Source organism: Miscanthus floridulus, chromosome 14 (assembly GCF_019320115.1).
Source record: "Miscanthus floridulus cultivar M001 chromosome 14, ASM1932011v1, whole genome shotgun sequence".
Classification (NCBI taxonomy): Eukaryota; Viridiplantae; Streptophyta; class Magnoliopsida; order Poales; family Poaceae; genus Miscanthus; species Miscanthus floridulus.
In genome coordinates, this window is record NC_089593.1 from 71846568 (window position 1) to 71865963 (window position 19396).

Sequence of the window (19396 nt, forward strand, 5' to 3'; positions counted from 1 at the left end):
CAGCAAGTCAACGCCGGGGCCAGCCTCCCACAGTCAGGCGGCGGCGGTGCCTTAAGAGCAAGTATTATAATCGACTGCAAGCCAACGGAGAGGAGTCCACGCCATCACAAAAACAGCCACGGAGGAGAGAGATCATGGAGCGAGCGTTATTCTCTTCGCCCGGCTGTAGCGCAGCGTACAAGAAAAAAACGCCGTCTTCCAGCCTGATGCGAGCGAGAAGCCGGCACCTCATCCTCCCGTCTCTCTCCTTCCCGATCTCGTGCTCCGCTTCCCCTTCCCCAGCGCCAAATAGATCATGCTCTTCCCGCCAAATCGATTCCTCGCGCGCCAAATCGATTCCTCGCGTGCCAAATCCAAGGATTTAAGCCCCAAATCTTCCCCAATCGCCACCTCTCCCAAACCCTAGCTGCCATACCCAGCAGCCATCACTTGGGCGAGATGAGTCGGAAGTCCAAGAGAACATCTACGCCAACGCCCATGGAGATTCCGCCGCCGGTGGCTCAGTCTGGTCAGCCCGCGACGACTCAGCCCGCTCCCCCGCCGTCCATCCCTTCCATGTTTGGACCTGGTGTCTGGTGCCCGCCTCGCCCGCCACAGTCCATGCCTCCCTCCTCCGCACCATGCTGGCTAACCGGCATACAGCAACCGGGCATGGCAAGCTCATCGGCTCAAGGCCCTTGGTGGGCACCTCCTGGCGTTGGTGCTTCAGCATATCCTTGGTCTGGGCCTAATCTTGAGGAGTCTGATGTGCAAGAATGGTATGTTATCTCTGTACCGATGACGATTAATATTTATGTGCAAGTATTTCATCTCTGTAGCTATGAAATTAGATGTCCTGTATGCGAGAGACTTCTGCAATTTTTGTGATGCTTCTTATCTAGTTAGACATGAATTTTTTTTAACTATAGATCTCTAGTTCTAAGCTGCTATTTATTTATATCTAGTTCTTTAATGCAAATTTTGATTTAGGGTACATTTTTTTGCCAGGGGATTAGATTCTCACCCTCCTGGTGGTTTCCTAAATATTTTGAAGAGCACACCACAAGCTGCGAGCAATGGGAGTTCATCACAAGCAATACATATTGATGTTGACAACAATACTAGGACTGAAAAACGCTTGACATGGACAAAAAAGGAGGATCTTAGATTGGTAAGATCTTCTTTTTTTGGTTAATGGGCTCCACGTGTTACATTGGTAGCACATCAGTTAACATCTTTTGACAATTTGACAATGTTTTAGGTCGCTGCTTGGGTGAATAATTCAAATGATCCAATCCAAGCCAATTTTAAGAAGAATGATCAGTACTAGAAAGGTGTTGCTGATGTATTTAATAGCACCACCCCAAAAGACCAAGTCAGGACAGCCAAGCAAATAAAGGATCACTTTGGAAGAATTAAGAAAAGGGTTGCTTGGTTTGGTGGTAACTGGAAGGAGGCCAATGCTATGTGGGCTAGTGGTGAATCTGATGAGGATGTAATGAACAAGGCACTGCAAAGTTACGAAGAAGACCACAAAAAAGATGGGCCATTCATGTTTAGGCATTGTTGGGAAGTTCTTAGCAAGGAGCCAAAATGGGACGCCTATCTGGAATGCCTCGAGGATCTTGAACCAGGCAAGAGAAAGTTTGTTGAGGAGGATGTGGGGCAACATTTCTCTCTAGATGATGATGAATGGACAATAGGGGGTAAGAAAGCTAAGGAGCAGATGAAGAAAAAAAAAGAGCAGCCTTGTATAATAGATCTTGAAGATGAGCTTAACAACTTTTTAGATGCTCAAAAAGCAGCAAATGAAGGGCGTGCAGAGATGTTAGAAACACAAAGGCGTGTGTCCAGTGAGAAGCTTGAATCTCGGAGGCTTGCTCACCTTGCAGCAAAAGAGCACAAGGAGGCAGTTATGCTAGAAACATATAGATCATTATTGATGCAAAACACAACTAGAATGCCTGAAGATGTGAAAGCTGAGCATATGTTGGCATTGAAGTGCCTGAGGGAGAGCTTATTTAACAAAAATGACTGAGGTACAATCCTACTAAAACTTAGTTTTTTTAGTTACTAAGGTCTTGCTTACTAAAATACATTTTGTTGCTGAAAACATGGACACTATTGGTTTCTGGTGCATTTAGGACCTAATTACAATGCAGTAAATTGCACCTAATTACAATGCAGTGCTGAACTACAATGTAGATCAGAACACTCTATACAATGCAGTGCTGAACTATAATGATGTCCTCTCTATCTACTATAGAAGCATGGCAACAGTGCCAAGTAGTGGCAGCAGTGCCAAGTAGTGGCAGCCATGTCTGAGTTGATTGAGGCTGATTTCAGCCATGTCTTTATAGAGGACATTGTAGTCACCATCTTACTTCTACAGCCCATCAGAATACTCTCATCTTCCTACTCGTGCTCTCTCATCTTTCTACTCAGCCCAAACCATGTCTGACTCATATTCATACTCAGATGATTCTGATGAACTAGCTCCTTCCAAAATCATTGAACAGCATGTTGCAGAGCAGAGCGTCCTCGACTCCTTTGCTAGCACGCTCACAATGAAGATCAAGGCTGCCTTCTCGGGTGGGGTTTCTTAGCGACAATATGGTCCTAGAAAGAGCATCCGGAGGGATCATGGAGGTGCTCATGAGCGTCTTGTAGAGGACTACTTTGCTGCAGAACCACTCTACCCCGAGAGTATGTTCCGTACTAGATTCCGTATGAATAGGCATCTATTCTTATGCATTGTGGATGCCCTTGGTCAGTGGTCTCCCTATTTTACTTATAGGGCAGATTGTGCTGGTCGAATAGGGCTGTCACCACTACAGAAGTGTACAGCAGCTGTGGCAGAACCTCCTAAGTTATAGGGCCCACATGCACCTGTCACTGTCCGACGACCTTTGATATTTATGCATATGTTTCCATTAACTTAAAAAGACTATCGGGTGTCCTCGGGGAACCCCGAATCATCCACGATTTCCGAGCAGGATCACATTACAGAGTCATTGCAGTATTACAACATTTATTCAAATATCAAAACCAGAGTAAAAACAGCGGAAGTCTTACGATAACATAGCTTACAAACCAGTTGTTTCAAACCTTACAAACTAAGTTCGATGATAATTATTACAAACCATAGTAGTAGTGGAGTGGCATAATTAATATAGATATATCACACAAAATAAACATCCTGCCCAAGGATCACACATTTACTTCTCAATGTCAGAACGAACGATAGTCATGCAGCATGATCCAAAACAGATCTGCTCATGAGGCTCACCTGCAACAAGGGGTCAACGAACCCTGAGTACAAAAGTACTCAACAAGACTTATCCGAAATATTAACTGATAAACTCAGGAATGCAGGCTCAGGGATTCAAGATATAGCTTTAACAATGATCAAAGTTCTTTTGCGTAAAAGCTCTTTTAACAATATTCTTTATATAGAAAACTTCTCAAGAATTATATACAAAGCTGACACGATCCGCACTAAGATCATGAAACTTCATATCCAACACCTTCACAAGCCTTATTCAAGTTCCGGTTATTAGTTCTACGATGATGAACAGTGAGTTGAGTCTCCTTAACCGAGGAGCAATGACGATTCGAACCGATTAAACCCAGCTGGGAATTCCAGACCACACGACATATGCAGGTCCCTGACCTACATATACCAACCTATCCTCAGATCCCCTAAGACAAGAACGGGTTCGCGCCACCCGAGAACACAGTACTCCACCATTCCAGCCCATGGCCACGTGGGTACACGCTATTCCCGCCATCTCTCCACTCCCAGTGCGCGAGTAGCCATTCTCGTAATAGAATTGCCAAGTTCAGGCTTACCGGAGTATGTGGTTAGTACTACAAATTCTCACCTCATGCAATTCAACAACGGACGTGCCTTAATCGACACAGGCGGAAAGAACCCGCTCACAAGACCTCCATGTCTTGTGGCTCACACACACCGAGTCCGCCCGGTCTAGATTTATTACTCCACATTCCCATATCATATGCTAACATAATTAACCAATGTTCCATTTAAAACTAGCAGGTGGTAGGTAGTCACCCGACTTTCATTGTTCTACGCATAGCTAAGCAAAACTAGGCATATACGAGTTTAAAACAGGTAATATGGTAAATATGGAATAACAAGGGTGGTAATGCACCAATTAGGCTTTTACTTAACTCCTAATCACTTAATGCAGTAACAGAAAGCAAAAGCGAAATTAATTTATAAAATACAAGGTAGGGTTGTATGCATCCGGGGCTTGCCTTCGTTGACGGAAAAGTCCGGTTCCTGCGACGTTTCACAAGTATTCGATCCGACCTCAACAGACGGATTAACTTCTTCCATGACTTGATTAACTACCACGTGTTCACCTTCGTTCACTACACGTAATAACAATGCCATGTTTAACATGATGCGGAATACGAAATATGATGCTCGATGATGGATACAAAAATTAACAATTTAAATACAACTTTCCTTCGCGGTACAGTTGCAAGTCAAACAAACGAAATCTTTTTCGTAACACATACATCCACTGCCAAGGATCATTATCAACAAATGACCCAAGGTCATCACTCAATCCAAAATTACAAACAAAACCTAAATCATTAAAGGTTACTATTCGCTTTTATGAATTAATTATTTAATTCAAAATTATGAAACAAATCAACTTATTCCAATTGAGCTCAAAATTTTAGTACATGTTCATTACATGTTAACTAAGTAGCAAAACAAATTTCATAATTTTTGGATAAATAAATAAGCCTAGAAAAATCATGGAAATCCATTTATGAATAAATTGAGCAATTTTTATCACATTTAAAAATTACTGAAAAACACTATTTCATATTTTTCTTAAATACTATACCTCACAGAGAAGTCACTCAAAAATTTTCATAATTTTTGGAGCTCTAAATAAATCTACACAAAAATAACAAAAATAGACACTATTCATTCAAATCTAAAAATAGAAAAATCCATTTGAACGCTGAGTCACTGACAACGGGTCCCACATGTCATCTTCAACCTCCGACGTTGACTATGGCAGCGACGGCTCTGACCAACGATTTCTCGCCGACGGTGAGATCAACGGCGACGGCCAACGTACCAAAATGACCACATCATCACGGCGCATCGACTGAAGGCACTAGCTAGACGAATTACTACGAGTTACGAGCTTGGCGTCGGCCATGGCAGACGCGGTGGCTCGGCGACGTTACGCCGGTGACAGGAGTACGGTAGCAGTTAATCAAAGGGCACAGGAAGCATTAGGAGCTCACCACGAACACTATAGAGCAGAACGCAAGGCTGGAGAAGCAGCGTAGACGCGGGTCGACGTGAACAGCAACGGCGGCGGAGCAAGGATCGTCGGTGACGGTGTGCCGGCGACTGCAGTGGATAAAACGGCCAATCAACAGTGAAATGAGCACTATGGCATCGAGATGAAGCTAAAAGTACACCAATCAAGGGCAATGGCTCACCGACGGGCTCTGGCCACGGAGATGCGCATGCGACGGTGAGGTTACCGACCGCGAGGAAGAAGGCGATGAAACTCGAGTTCCCGGTGAAGACAAGCCAAATTAGTGGGTCAGATGGACGCGCAAGGTTCAGGCGGAGCTGGGACTAGCTTATCAGCGACGGTAGAGCACGACAACGACGACACGGGCTCGCCGGAGATGGAGCAGCGGCGACGGGAAAAACAGAGCAAGGGAGAAGGGCAACGACGATGGCGGCTCAGGCTTAAAAGGATGGCCAGGAAGCTCAAGGAAGCCATGACGAAGCCTTTAGCGCGCCAACGCAACACCCAGACGGCCACGCGCGCGACTGGAAGCAAGCCGAAGCTCGCCGACGGTGTAGCGCAAGCGGTGAACACTGTTCATCGAAATTACAAGTTTGCCATTCGCCAAAATTCACAAATTACTCCCAAATTTTCATAACAACTCAAAAATCTCGAAAAATAAAAGTTGTTCAAAATCAAAAGTTCTACAACTTTGCTTTTATAACCATCTCCTAATTCGGTCTAGATTTTGAAATGAACTTTTGAATTTGAATAGGGAAATTTAACGAATTATGCCTTTTTGAATTACTCAAAATTTTCCTAAATAACTTGAAAAACTCCAAAAACAAACTTTGTATAACTTGCCAAGCTCTACACTTTTGCTTTTGGGCCCAACCCCAAAATATGCTTAGATTTTGAAATGGATTTTCAGGGTAGGATTTAAATGTGGAAAAGCGGGGTTTTCTCGAAAAATTCAAAATCCAAACAAACATTGAACTTGAGTCAAACAATACATTGCAACACATACCACATAAATATAAACTTGTATTAGTGTATTTATATCAAAGTTTTCACCAAATGCCAAATGCTTTGCAATACATATGATGACATGCCAGATTTTAATATTTAAACACCCGAGGTGTTACAATCCTTCCCCCTAGCCATAGGGTAAGTAATGGAAAAGGAAATGTGTCGCGAGAACACATACAAACTCTGTCCATAAAATAGCTGAGGTCCCTTTACAAAACACAATTTGTACTACCGAACTCAACTAACATTACTCTATTCTATATTGACGCTAGAAATTCTGGAAACTTTTCTAACAAGTAGTCTTCTGATTCCCAAGTAGCTTCCTCTTCTGAATGTTGATTCCATTGTATTTTATAGAACTTGATTGTCCGTCTTCGAGTAACACGATCTTTCTGATCTAACACTCGGATAGGATATTTGGAATAAGTTAAATCCGGTTCTAGTTCCACTCCTTCAACTTCAACATTCTATTCAGTCACTCGGAGACATTTCTTCAATTGAGAAACATGGAACACATCATGCACAGCTGTGAGATGTTCAGGTAATTGCAAGCGATATGCCACTTTTCCATACCTCTCTAAAATTTGATATGGTCCAATGTATCGAGGTGCCAACTTTCCTTTAACACCAAAACGGTTAACTCCCTTCATTGGTGATACTTTCAGATATACAAAATCTCCTTTGTTGAATACCAATGGTCTCCGTCTTCTATCCGCATAACTCTTTTGTTGAGATTGAGCTATCTTCAAATTACTCTGTATTTGCCTAACCTTGTCTTCTATTTCTTTCACAAGATCAACTCCAAAGAATCTTCTTTCTCCAGGTTCAGACCAACTCAATGATGTTCTGCATCTACGACCATAGAGTGCTTCAAATGGAGCCATTCTAATGCTTTCTTGATAACTATTGTTGTATGAGAACTTGGCCAAAGGTAAGCATTCGTCCCACTTATTGGAATAGTTAAGGACACAACACCTTAACATATCTTCAAGTACTTGATTAACCCTTTCAGTATGTCCATTAGTCTGCGGATGATAAGCTGTACTATACAGAAGTTTAGTACCCAATGAAGAATGCAATTGTTTCCAAAAGTTGGAGACAAACTATGTACCCCTATCTGACACAATAGTCTTGGGTATTCCATGGAGACTCATGATTCTTGCTAAGTACATTTTGGCATATTGGATCGTAGGATATATTGTCTTGACTGGAAGAAAATGCGTGGATTTAGTGAGTCGATCTACAATAACCCATACTGAGTCAAATCCCTTTGATGTCTTGGGTAGACCAACAATAAAGTCCATACTTATGTCCTCCCACTTCCAAGAGGGAATAGGCAATGGTTGTAACTCACCAGCAGACCTCAAATGTATAGCTTTCACCTTTTGACAAGTATCACACTTTACTATATATCTGGCAATCTCTATTTTCATTTTAGTCCACCAGAATCTTTGCTTCAAGTCATGGTACATCTTGTTGCTTCCCGGATGGATTGATAACCTAGTAGCATGTGCCTCATCTAGAATTGACAGCCACAACTCAAAAACTTTTGGTACCACCAGGCGATCCTTGAACCACAACACATCTTCATTGTCAATACTAAAGCATTCCGCTTTTACATTCTTGACTCTTTCCTTGATATGGGCTATACCCTTGTTTTCCTTCTGAGCAGCAATAACTTGATCTTGAATAGTGGCTTCAACAATTATGTTGGTCAAACTTCCTTGTTGAATTACTTCTACATTCAACTTCTCCATTTCTTGACATAAATTCAAATCCATTGTCCTCACTGTCAGACAATTGCAATAACCTTTGCGTCTGAGGGCATCTGCAACTACATTTGCTTTACCGGGGTGATAATGTACTTCCAAGTCATAATCCTTAATCAGTTCTAACCATCTTCTCTGTCGCATGTTCAACTCTGACTGAGTAAAGATATACTTTAGGCTTTTGTGGTCTGTATACATATGACACGTATTACCAAGTAGGTAATGCCGCCAAATCTTTAGAGCATGAACCACAGCTGCTAACTCCAAGTCATGTGTCGGATAATGTTCTTCATGTTGCTTAAGTTGCCTAGATGCATAGGCAATGACCCGGCCTTCTTGCATCAACACACATCCAATACCAATACCTGAAGCATCACAATAAACATCAAACGGCTTCTCGATGTCAGGTTGGGCTAACACTGGTGTAGTGGTTAACAGTCTCTTTAAAGTCTGGAAAGCCTCCTCACAATCTGATGACCAGACAAACTTGACTTGGTTCTTCAACAATTCAGTTATGGACTTTGATATTTTCGAGAAATCTAGAATAAACCGACGGTAATACCCCGCCAAACCCAGAAAACTCCGAACTTGATGAACTATGGTTGGCGGTTTCCAATCAAGCACATCCTTCACTTTGCTTGGATCAACTGCAACTCCTTCGGCTGACAAGACATGTCCAAGAAATTGCACTTCCTTAAGCCAAAAATCACACTTGCTGAACTTGGCATATAGTCGATGTTCTCTCAAACGGGTCAGAACAATTCTGAGATGTTCCACATGTTCTTTCTTATTCTTGGAATATACTAAAATATCATCAATAAACACCACTACAAACTTGTCTAGCTCACGCATGAATACTGAGTTCATTAGATACATGAAATGAGCTGGAGCATTTGTCAAACCAAAAGACATTACCAAGTATTCATATAATCCATATCTTGTGGTAAACGCCGTTTTGGGAATATCTTCAGGCTTTATCTTGATTTGGTGATATCCTGATCTCAAATCTATCTTGGAGAAAACTTTGGCTCCGGCCAATTAATCAAAAAGCAGATCTATCCGAGGTAATGGATACTTATTCTTGATGGTCACTTCATTCAATGGACGATAGTCGACACATAACCTCAAAGTCTCATCTTTCTTTTTTACAAAAATTGTCGGACATCCCCAAGGTGAAGAACTAGGTTGGATAAACCCTTTCTCAATCAATTCTTGTAACTGAGTTTTCAACTCGGCCAATTCCTTAGGTGGCATCCTATAAGCTCTCCAAGAAATCGGAGCTGTTCTAGGTTGTAACTCTATATTGAACTGTACATCCCTATTAGGTGGTAGACCGGGTAAATCTTCAGGAAACACATCCGAAAATTCACACACTACCAGAATCTCTCTAATCTCTTTGACAACAGTTGTACAAATCTTGCTCACTGATCTTCTTAGGGTTGGAAGTTGGATAAGAAGTTGAGAATTACTATCAGGCAAACTTACTCTTAAAGTCCTATTCAAAGCATCTATAACAGCCTTATGCTGATACATCCAATTCATTCCCAAAATTATATCTATATCCTGATCCTTAAGGATAATCATGGTAGTGGGAAAAATATGCCCACCTAGGTTTACGGGTACCTGGTATACCATTTCCTTAGTACACAGACGTCCCCCGGGCGACTGTATAAAGAAACTTTCCTTTGTTGCCCCAATTGCAATTTCATGCTTCACGACAAATGTTCTATTGATGAATGAATGCGATGCGCCAGAATCAAAAAGTATAACTGCAGGGTGATTGGCAACAGGAAACATACCCATCATTACTGGCTCCCCTTCCGGAATTTCTCCAGCTTGAATATAGAACACCCGTCCTGTCTTCCTCTCATCTTTGCCCTTCTGAGCATTCTGATTGTGGTTCTTGTTTGGTGCCTGACCCTATTGTTGATTGGCAGGAACCTTCTGATAATTTTGATTAGCCTACCTAGGATATGGACATTCCCTAGAGAAATAACCAGTCCTTCCACAATTGTAGCATGGATAGTTGTGACCCTAGGATGTTGGAGCATTGCCACCAGGAGCATTGGTTGACTGTGAACTCGGATAGGTTATAGCAGAATGGACATTTGACTGTTGCTCGGCTTGGAACTGCGGCGGATGATAAGGAGGACGATTATGATGTACTAGATGATAAATCACCCTCTGCCTCTTTTGGTTTCCACCAAAAGATCCAAACGGCACACTCTTTTTCTTTTTGAGCTCCTTATGCTACCGATACTTTGACTCTGAAGCAATTGCAATATTTACGGCCTCATGGTAAGTAACATTGGTGCAAGTGGTCATCATAGTCTGCAACTTGGTATTCAGGCCTCTCATAAACCACCTCTTCTTCTTGGCATCAGTATTGACATGTTCGGATGCATATTGGGACAGATGATTAAATCTTCCCACATACTGCATCACGGTTTGATCTCCTTGTTTCAAAGCAAGGAATTCATCTAGCTTCATAGCCATCACTCCTTCAGGGATATAATGGGCTCTGAAAGCAGTACGGAACTCAGCCCAAGTTATTGGAATGCCAGCAGGTTGCATAGCCACTAAGTTTGCCCACCAAGCACTTGCTGCTCCTCTAAGTTGTTGGGCGGCAAACGTAGGTTTCTGATACTCCGTGCATGGGATAAGGTCAAATTTCTGCTCCATGGTTCGAAGCCAGTCATCAGCCTCCAATGGTTCATCTGCCTTGGTGAACACTGGGGGTCTTGTGTCCGTAAAATCAACATATGTAGCCTCCTATCGGTTATGGTGGCGTCCACGGTTTCCGTACATCTGATTCTGATTACTCTGAGCCATCTCATGAAGCAAACGAGAATTTTCAGCCATCACATTGACAAGTGCGGTTATAGCATCAGCTAAATTGGTTGGAACTAGTGGCGGATCTGGAATACCGTCCTCATCTTGTGAAGTTCCCGGAATAAACGAACCCCGTGTATGACGCATCTGCTCATAACAAACCAAACTTTATTCACATGCCTTTATTGAATTGTACCAAAGCTTACTCTAGACACCTTACATAGAGTTTACTAATGTACAAACAAACCCACGAGTACAAAAACAGAACTACATAACTTAACTAGCGCTACTATTATACAACTCTACTCTTCTCCTCAATTTCTTCAAACTTCAGGCTCGGTATCCATTCCGGAATTATTACCGCCTTCATCTCACTTTCATCGATCATTACTAATTCTTCAGGATCTTCTTCTTCTTCTCCCGATTCATCATCATCGGCAAGGATGACACCGGGGTCCATTGCATTAGCTTGAGGCTCATGATTCGGATTTAGTAGATTGCTAAGCCTATGAACTTCCTCATGTAGATATGTATTATGTTCTTCTAAATCTTCTACATAGAATTCTAGCTCATGAGTTCTAGCTCTAGCTACATTTTCCCTATGCCAAGCTTCATTTCTTCCTTCCACCGTACGAACTAACATACTTTCGCAGTTCCTATGCGCGGTGGTGAGCTGCCTCAATTGACCCTGTAACTCTCCTATTTATATAACATCCAAAGCCCTATCTCTAGTAGATTGTGCTAACTCCATAGAAACCCTCAATATCTCTGCCTAGGGATCAGGCCTAGTATTGCTACTGCTAGCACCATCATTTCTAGGGGCAAGTTGGTGACGAGGAACTCCTTTGGGTCCAGTGGACTTACGGGACATCATCTTGGCACGAGCCATACTGTAGGTAGCCAATTTAATCCAAGTAAGACCATTGATCAAAATCCAGAAAGTAGCTAAGATGGATTACATTCCTCCAACCAGACTCACTACTTAATTCCAGACTAAGAGGTGAAGGAAGTAACAAGTGAATTATTCCTGATGCATGAATCGTTCTTACGAACAAAAACATCAAAATTTATAATGCACATAAACAACATTTATTTTTATATAGGGCATAGTATGATTACTACTCCACCACACAAAACCTTTTTAATCAAATAGGGAATGGTGAGAAAGAAATAAGATAAGTCAGAAGCAATTTGGACTAAATTACCAAGTTAAATTTAGTCATCCAAATCATTTTGAAGTTTTTGTAAAACAATACAACAAAAACCTTGTAACGAAGAGCTCTGATACCATTCTGTGGCAGAACCTCCTAAGTTATAGGGCCCACATGCACCTGTCACTGTCCGACGACCTTTGACATTTATGCATATGTTTCCATTAACTTAAAAAGACTGTCGGGTGTCCTCGGGGAACCCCGAATCATCCATGATTTCTGAGCAGGATCACGTTACAGAGTCATTGCAGTATTACAACATTTATTCAAATATCAAAACCAGAGTAAAAACAGCGGAAGTCTTACGATAACATAGCTTACAAACTAGTTGTTTCAAACCTTACAAACTAAGTTCGATGATAATTATTACAAACCATAGTAGTAGTGGAGTGGCATAATTAATATAGACATATCACACAAAATAAACATCCTGCCCAAGGATCACACATTTACTTCTCAACGTCAGAATGAACGATAGTCATGCAGCATGATCCAAAATAGATCTGCTCATAAGGCTAACCTGCAACAAGGGGTCAACGAACCCTGAGTACAAAAGTACTCAACAAGACTTATCCGAAATATTAACTGATAAACTCAGGAATGCAGGCTCAGGGATTCAAGGTATAGCTTTAACAATGATCAAAGTTCTTTTGCGTAAAAGCTCTTTTAACAATATTCTTTATATAGAAAACTTCTCAAGAATTATATACAAAGCTGACACGATCCGCACTGAGATCATGAAACTTCATATCCAACACCTTCACAAGCCTTATTCAAGTTCCGGTTATTAATTCTACGATGATGAACAGTGAGTTGAGTCTCCTTAACCGAGGAGCAACGACGATTCGAACCGATTAAACCCAGCTAGGAATTCTAGACCACACGACATATGCAGGTCCCTGACCTACATATACCAACCTATCCTCGGATCCCCTAAGACAAGAACAGGTTCGCGCCACCCGAGAACACAGTACTCCACCATTCCGGCCCATGGCCACGTGGGTACACGCTATTCCCGCCATCTCTCCACTCCCAATGCGCGAGTAGCCATTCTCGTAATAGAATTGCCAAGTTCAGGCTTACCAGAGTATGTGGTTAGTACTACAAATTCTCACCTCATGCAATTCAACAATGGACGTGCCTTAATCGACACAGGCGGAAAGAACCCGCTCACAAGACCTCCATGTCTTGTGGCTCACACACACCGAGTCCGCCCGGTCTAGATTTATTACTCCACATTCCCATATCACATGCTAACATAATTAACCAATGTTCCATTTAAAACTAGCAGGTGGCAGGTAGTCACCCGACTTTCATTGTTCTACGCATAGCTAAGCAAAACTAGGCATATACGAGTTTAAAACAGGTAATATGGTAAATATGGAATAACAAGGGTGGTAATGCACCAATTAGGCTTTTACTTAACTCCTAATCACTTAATGCAGTAACAGAAAGCAAAAGCGAAATTAATTTATAAAATACAAGGTAGGGTTGTATGCATCCGGGGCTTGCCTTCGTTGACGGAAAAGTCCGGTTCCTGCGACGTTTCACAAGTATTCGATCCGACCTCAACAGACGGATTAACTTCTTCCACGACTTGATTAACTACCACGTGTTCACCTTCGTTCACTACACGTAATAACAATGCCATGTTTAACATGATGCGGAATACGAAATATGATGCTCGATGATGGATACAAAAATTAACAATTTAAATACAACTTTCCTTCGCGGTACAGTTGCAAGTCAAACAAACGAAATCTTTTTCATAACACATACATCCACTGCCAAGGATCATTATCAACAAATGACCCAAGGTCATCACTCAATCCAAAATTACAAACAAAACCTAAATCATTAAGGGTTACTATTCGCTTTTATGAATTAATTATTTAATTCAAAATTATGAAATAAATCAACTTATTCCAATTGAGCTCAAAATTTTAGTACATGTTCATTACATGTTAACTAAGTGGCAAAACAAATTTCATAATTTTTGGATAAATAAATAAGCCTAGAAAAATCATGGAAATCCATTTATGAATAAATTGAGCAATTTTTATCACATTTAAAAATTACTGAAAAACACTATTTCATATTTTTCTTAAATACTATACCTCACAGAGAAGTCACTCAAAAATTTTCATAATTTTTGGAGCTCTAAATAAATCTACACAAAAATAACAAAAATAGACACTATTCATTCAAATCTAAAAATAGAAAAATCCATTTGAACGCTGAGTCACTGACAACGGGTCCCACATGTCATCTTCAACCTCCGACGTTGACTATGGCAGCGACGGCTCTGACCAGCGATTTCTCGCCGACGGTGAGATCAACGGCGACGGCCAACGTACCAAAATGACCACATCATCACGGCGCATCGACTGAAGGCACTAGCTAGACGAATTACTACGAGTTACGAGCTTGGCGTCGGCCATGGCGGACGCGGTGGCTCGGCGACATTACGCTGGCGACAGGAGTACGGTAGTAGTTAATCAAAGGGCACAGGAAGCATTAGGAGCTCACCACGAACACTACAGAGCAGAAAGCAAGGCTGGAGAAGCAGCATAGACGCAGGTCGACGTGAACAGCAACGGCGGCGGAGCAAGGATCGTCGGTGACGGTGTGCCGGCGACTGCAGTGGATAAAACGGCCAATCAACAGTGAAATGAGCACTACGGCATCGAGACAAAGCTAAAGGTACACCAATCAAGGGCAACGGCTCACCGACGGGCTATGGCCACAGAGATGCGCATGCGACGGTGAGGTTACCGACCGCGAGGAAGAAGGCGATGAAACTCGAGTTCCCGGTGAAGACAAGCCAAATTGGTAGGTCAGATGGACGCGCAAGGTTCAGGCAGAGCTGGGACTAGCTTATCAGCGACGGTGGAGCACGACAACGACGGCACGGGCTCGCCGGAGATGGAGCAGCGACGACGGGAAAAACAGAGCAAGGGAGAAGGGCAACGACGATGGCGGCTCAGGCTTAAAAGGATGGCCAGGAAGCTCAAGGAAGCCACGACGAAGCCTTCAGCGCGCCAACGCGATGCCCAGACGGCCACGCGCGCGACTGGAAGCAAGCCGAAGCTCGCCAGTGGTGTAGCGCAAGTGGTGAACACTGTTCATCGAAATTACAAGTTTGCCATTCGCCAAAATTTACAAATTACTCCCAAATTTTCATAACAACTCAAAAATCTCCAAAAATAAAAGTTGTTCAAAATCAAAAGTTCTACAACTTTGCTTTTATAACCATCTCCTAATTCGGTCTAGATTTTGAAATGAACTTTTGAATTTGAATAGGGAAATTTAACGAATTACGCCTTTTTGAATTACTCAAAATTTTCCTAAATAACTTGAAAAACTCCAAAAAGAAACTTTGTATAACTTGCCAAGCTCTACACTTTTGCTTTTGGGCCCAACCCCAAAATATGCTTAGATTTTGAAATGGATTTTCAGGGTAGGATTTAAATGTGGAAAAGCGGGGTTTTCTCGAAAAATTCAAAATCCAAACAAACATTGAACTTGAGTCAAACAATACATTGCAACACATACCACATAAATATAAACTTGTATTAGTGTATGCATATCAAAGTTTTCACCAAATGCCAAATGCTTTGCAATGCATATGATGACATGCCAGATTTTAATATTTAAACACCCGAGGTGTTACAGCAGCCATGCGCATGCTGGCTTATGGCACTCCTGCAGATGCTCTTGATGAGTACTTGAAGATTGGAAAGTGCACTGCATTACAGTGCTTGGACAAGTTTGCACGAGGTGTGATTGAGGTGTTTGGTGGGGAGTACATGCGACGCCCCACACGTGAGGATGTTGAGCGTTTACTCCAGGTTAATGAGTCTCGTGGTTTCCCTGGAATGCTAGGTAGCATAGATTGCATGCACTGGCGTTGGGAGAAGTGTCCTTTAGCATGGAGGGATCAATTCACCCGTGGTGATTATGGAGTTCCAACTATAGTCCTAGAAGCTGTTGCTTCTCAGGACCTTCATATTTGGCATGCTTTCTTTGGAGTTGCTGGGTCAAACAATGACCTTAACGTGCTCAACCAGTCCCCACTATTTTTATGCTTTAAAAGGAGAATCCACTCAAATTCAGTTTTCAGTTAATGGGAATGAGTATAACATAGGTTATTACCTTGCTGATGGTATATACCCAGAATGGGCAGCCTTCATGAAGACTATTACACTTCCTCAAACAGAGAAGCATAAGTTGTTTGCCAAGCACCAGGAAGGGGCAAGGAAAGATGTGGAGCGTGCTTTTGGGGTACTGCAGTCCCGTTTTTCCATTGTTCGCCGTCCTGCACGCCTGTGGAAGAGGAAGAGTGTTGGAAGGATCATGCTAGCTTGTGTGATTCTCCACAATATGATAGTGGAAGATGAGAGAGAGGATGCTACTATTCATATTGATTTGAATGAGAATCCAGGGGCATCCATTGCTCTACCTCCTGAAGTGAACACTGGTGGTAATCTGTGCTTCGCTGATGTGTTGCGTAGAAAAGCTGCTATCCGTGCTCGTCCACAGCATACCCAGCTTAAAAATGATTTGGTCGAGCACATTTGGCGTAGGTTTGGAAATAGCCATCAGAACTAGTCATGGTAGAATTATGAAATCTACATGTTTCTATTATTTTTTCCCTTCACAGTGAGAACTAACATGATGTCTTACATGTATCTTTTCATGAATCAGGACTGGGCATGGCGTGCTGAATGCTGCAGATGCTACTTGCAGGTATCCACTCTAAAATTCTGAACATGTTCTCTTCAACATATTTGATCCACACTTATCCACAAACGGAAACTTTTCTAGCTAATTTTCAGGACCCATATGTTTGACTTTCGCATTATTATGCTTGCAGTGTTTTCACTTTTGATGCAAATGGGCTGGCTGCTGCATTCTACCGAAGTTCAGCTATCAACTATGGCTTCATGCTTCTAGCACCGTCGTCTAGATCAATAAATAATGGCCTATGTGCCAGTGAACTTGTTTAGTACTGTTTTTAGTTAATGGCTTGTGTGCCAACGAACTTATTTAGTATTGTTTTTAGTTAATGGTCTATGTGCCAGCGAACTGTTGCTTGAAATTTGTCATCTATCTGGTATTGTTGCTTGAAATTTGTATTGTTGCTTGAAATTTGCCATCTATCTGCCAATGGCCTTCCATTTTATTATGTTGTTTGGTAAAATGGTTTATCTCAGATTTTGTTTGGTAAAATCGTATGGATGAGAATATTTGTTTTCTAGTTGAATGAGCACATATATACAGCCACAAAGATGTGATCACAGCTGATGGTTTGCAGCTTGTTTGCACATTTGAGCAATAAATGATTACAATCTGAGCAGCAGCCAGCCAAAGAGCTCATCTACTATATGAGTTGGCTATATAGCTGGCTGTATATGACATGGCAGTGGCATACCGCCCGCTGCTGGCTGGGTTATTAATCATGCTCTAACGGAGGCACCGGTACAGGCATCCTGCAAAAGGAAAAAGATTGTCTGCGGCTCCTCTAGCCAGACGTCAACGCCGCCGGAGTCCAATTTGTTGGAGTTGGAGGCCGGCCTCGTCCAGTCGGACCCGTCCTCTGCCGATATCAAGCCTCCCACCGGCAGCACCGACCGCGAGATCATAAGCTTCCTCAGGAGAGAACTAAGTTCCATGCCACACGGGAAGGAGGTGAACCGCAGCCTCGCCGAGCAGGACCAAACGGGTCCCATGGCCGCCCGGAGCTATACACATGATGCCCGACCAAAACACACATGTCGGGTACTGGAAGGAAAAGGAAATCAAAGATCGGACACGATTACAAATGGGGTCCACCACTATTATTGGAGAATATCTATGGGCTTAAAAAGACTTTCCAGTTCCACAGGTACGATACGACGGCACCAAAACGAACTGGTTCATGTACGAGTAGTACATCCCTTTGGGGCGTTGGGGTAGTATTGACCTGTATATGGAGGTAAGGATCGTTCTCATATTGCCACCAGAACCTTCGCTATATATGCTTTGTTTTGAATTCCCCTTATTAGTTTGTTATTAATGTTCAGTCCTAAATACGCCCACCGTCTCAGAATACAAGGCAAGCATGTATTTCAAAATTCAAATTCTGTTATCTTTGACCAATAATTAGCAGTGTCAGCTTAGATTTGTGTTTACAAATACTTCGTAATGATATTTTTGTTGTTGCCATAAATTATATATAATATAAATTAACGGTTAAAGTATGATCCAAGTCAGATCGCGCCTTCTATTTTGAGACGGAGAGATTAGTAGATACAAATCTCTCGTAAGTGTACTTGTGTGTTTGATTACTGTAGGGTCTTCGGTTTCGTGTGCTTGGCTACAAGGGCGGCGCAGAAGTGTCAGGTACGCTGCTGAATGCATAGCTGCTCACGGAGAGTACTGATCAGACTATTTCTGAATTTCTTCTAGCTTCCTTCCAATATCAATTGGACATTGGAGACAGTTTTGTAACATCTCTACTTTGATTCTATCTAGGTGAGCCTACAACTCCACAGGTGAAAACCAAGAACAAGATTGTTGTTGTGAAGCACCGGAGGCGGGGGCCTGGCGACCTGGTCATCAAAGGAGAATCAGTAGCCTGGCAGCATTTCATCAAGATATATGACAGACATCCTGAACTGGAGGGATCCAAGGTGGTGTATGCAGTGTGCTGCCATTGCGCAGGAGTGCTCAAAGCCGGTACTGAGAATGGCACCAAGAGCTTGTTAACGCATCGCGACTGTACTTGCCCAGTCAAGAACAAGAAGCAGCAACCAAGCTCGTCAAGCTATCAAGAAAAACTTTTCGGCGTACCATATGATTTTTTTTTAACACAATTGGCAGGTGCACTGCCTTTTCATTCAGTAGGAAGCAAAGTTTGGATATTTACAAATGGATGAGAAAACAGTAAAAAAGGAAAAAACTGAATAATATAGTGACTAGCTCGCATCTTTCCTTCCAAGATTACAAGCAGTGTATGTTATCATCCTTGCTCGCTGTTCATGGTCTACTTGCCCTTGTGGTTTGGTGATTTGCCTGCACCACTCTTTGATGTTCCTCCTGGTGACTGACAGCCCTTGTTCATTATGTGAGAGCTCCACCTGTCTCCATATTGTTTTGGTATAACTGCATGTGGCCATCATGTGCAAATGAGTTTCCTGCCTGCAATGACACAATTTGCATATTTCCGTAGGATTTTTGGAAGGTACCATGAAGAGAAAACTGTAATGGCTTACCCTGGTCTGAACCAGCATGCCAA

The 19396-nt window shown here is 42.3% G+C and overlaps 2 pseudogenes; both read left to right on the plus strand.

Moving 5' to 3' along the window:
* The first annotated feature begins 438 nt into the window (after window positions 1–438).
* On the plus strand, window positions 439–2017 carry LOC136503712 (glutathione S-transferase T3-like; annotated as a pseudogene).
* Window positions 2018–2507: 490 nt separating this feature from the next.
* Window positions 2508–16728, plus strand: LOC136502825 (protein ALP1-like; annotated as a pseudogene).
* The last annotated feature ends 2668 nt before the right edge of the window (window positions 16729–19396 follow it).